Source organism: Portunus trituberculatus, chromosome 46, assembly GCF_017591435.1.
Source record: "Portunus trituberculatus isolate SZX2019 chromosome 46, ASM1759143v1, whole genome shotgun sequence".
NCBI lineage: Eukaryota > Metazoa > Arthropoda > Malacostraca > Decapoda > Portunidae > Portunus > Portunus trituberculatus.
The window spans coordinates 6,684,752-6,687,251 of record NC_059300.1 but is presented as its reverse complement, the minus strand read 5'-3'; the positions used below and the strand labels follow the sequence as shown (position 1 = coordinate 6,687,251).

The 2,500-nt window shown below is 41.6% G+C and overlaps 1 long non-coding RNA gene across 1 annotated transcript in view; it reads left to right on the top strand.

Moving 5' to 3' along the window:
* LOC123520333 overlaps nt 1-2,500 on the top strand; it is a 37,573-nt gene that overhangs the window by 15,847 nt on the left and 19,226 nt on the right. Inside the window, exons 2-3 of the long non-coding RNA XR_006679232.1 lie at nt 620-762; nt 859-967. This is a non-coding gene — a long non-coding RNA (uncharacterized LOC123520333). The remainder of the gene's footprint in view (nt 1-619; nt 763-858; nt 968-2,500) is intronic.

Genomic DNA, 2,500 nt, shown 5'->3' with positions numbered 1-2,500 from the left:
TTCACGAGCAGTGCGTGATGAACGGCTAGGTACAAACACCGCTGATTATCTCACCACCGGCGATCGCAGCATGAGGCAGCACTCGACCAAGGCCCGTATTCAGAAACGTTCTTTAACTTCTGTTCTTTCCCAAAGACAATCTTCAAAAGCCGCAGAGATGATGAACCGGATCTCCTACAGTGTTTCTCCTTTAGTTGAAATAAAAATCTTGTTGATTTATCACTAAAATCTACTTAATAACAGCTAGGGTGTTTTGAAAGTATATTGGAGGTGCAGTACAGAAGTATTGTAGAGTGTTGTCTCTAGCCTCGCGTGGCGCCTACACAATAAGTGGCACATTCCGGGATGCTTCGTGAGGAAGGGTGCAGCTCCTCACCCATCCCTGATACTCAATGGCTGGGTATAAGCACCGGTAACTCAGCGCTTATCACATTACCTATATCCACCCGACCTTCGCCTCACAGTATCTGTGTATAAAACTCCAAGCTCATTGTTAGCAAGGGTGCAATTTGCCACCAACACCTGATGCTCAATGGCCGGGGTTGAACGTCGTTAGCTTGCACGTATGCCCGCCTCAACTCTCGCTAAACCTATATTTATTTCTTTCCTCCATGAACAGCGTGCAAATAAAGGAGGACAGACGCTCAGCTTGCCGTCGCCCACAATTACGTAAACCGGAGGCGCTTGAATGTTGGGCGCGTAAAGAAAGAGACCTATCGATTCTGTGTTTGTTCATACCTGCAGGAGAAGGACGAAGGCAGAGTAAGTTAGATGCATATAATATAGATGAACATGGCCTTGATGCACCTCAGTAGCATTGGCATTCGATCTTATGGCAAATCCTGCCTTTTATTCCAGAACACAGAGCCACTGCCCCATATGAAAATGGGAAACGCCAACAGAAGAAGAAGACAGGGCCACTGGGACATCCGAGCTTCCACAGTTTACCTTCTCCAAGTCTCCCCAAGTATGCATTTATCAATAAAATAGAGTGAGAGATAAGCAGGGAAAAGTCACCTCTTAACTTCGACTATCATGCTGAATGAGATCTAGTGGAGAGTGGTGACTTGATCATCTCGACAATTAGGAGTACATTAAATCAGATTGGATATCAATAAACATGTTAGTATTTTGAAATTCTCTCTGTATTTCACACATGTTCACTTGCTGAAGATACTAATGTGAATACAGACTTACACAACATCTACACAAGGCGACAAGTTGCCGGACCTTGCAATTGGCTTGATCCACAACTGACATCGCTATGCAACTCTCAGCACTTTCTCCATAGACATCGTGTGCTATTTTACCCAAGCGTCAGTTTACTCTCCTAAAATAAACACAACTGTAATAACACCAACACCACATGGTAAATAATCATTGGCTTGCTGCTTGGAACTCGTACAATAATTCAGCTCAGTTTGTTTCGTCACAACAGCACAAAAAATAGTGAAATTAGGGAGATCTTCTATGCTTGCGTCCCATTATGACTCGTGGCCTCATTTAAAACTCTTGTACTGACTATCTAATTTTCTTTATTGTTGTACGTGGCAGGTATTTGCAGCAGAAAAGATTGAGCCTTTATATAGTCAAGTACAGCATCGTTCGTTCAGCTTAATTAGCATTGTACCCTCAAACAGCGCGCTAGGAGAGTTAAGCAAACAGTATAATCGCCAGCCTTTAGATTGCTACGGAGGCACAACATAATTCCTACAGACGGAGTAGCGTTGTACCTTCCACCAGTGCGCTGGAAAGAGACCTGAGCAAACAGTATAATCGTTAGCCAGTTATGAAGTCTTGGTGTCGTAAGCCTATTCACAGCAAGGAGGAAATGATATACACAGAATTGCGAATACAATATACATGTTATTATAAAACACAAAAAACTGAATGCTGTACATAAAAATACAGAATAATAATATACAAAAAAATGATGTAGTGCGATTCAGATACAATGCAGGTAAAACGAGAGAGAGAGAGAGAGAGAGAGAGAGAGAGAGAGAGAGAGAGAGAGAGAGAGAGAGAGAGAGAGAGAGACGGAGACGGGAAATTAATAAATGCAGTGGAATATACAATAGAGTCAAAACAATTCAATGCAGATATGAAATGAATCCGGGGGAAGACAGGAAGGGTTTAGCCAGCAGCAGCAGTAACAACAACAACAACAACAGCAACAACATCAACATCAACAACAACAACAACAACAACAACAACAACAACAACAACAACAATAACAACAACAAAGACGACAGCGAAAAAAACAACAACGACAATGACCTTAACAACATCAACATCAACAACAACAACAACAACAACAACAACATCAACATCAACAACAACAACAACAACAACAACATCAACATCAACAACAACGACAACAACAACAACAAAGGCGACAGCGAAAAGAAGAACAACAACGACAATGACCATAACAACATCAACAACAACAACAACAACAACATCAACAACAACATCAATAACAACAACAACATCAATAACA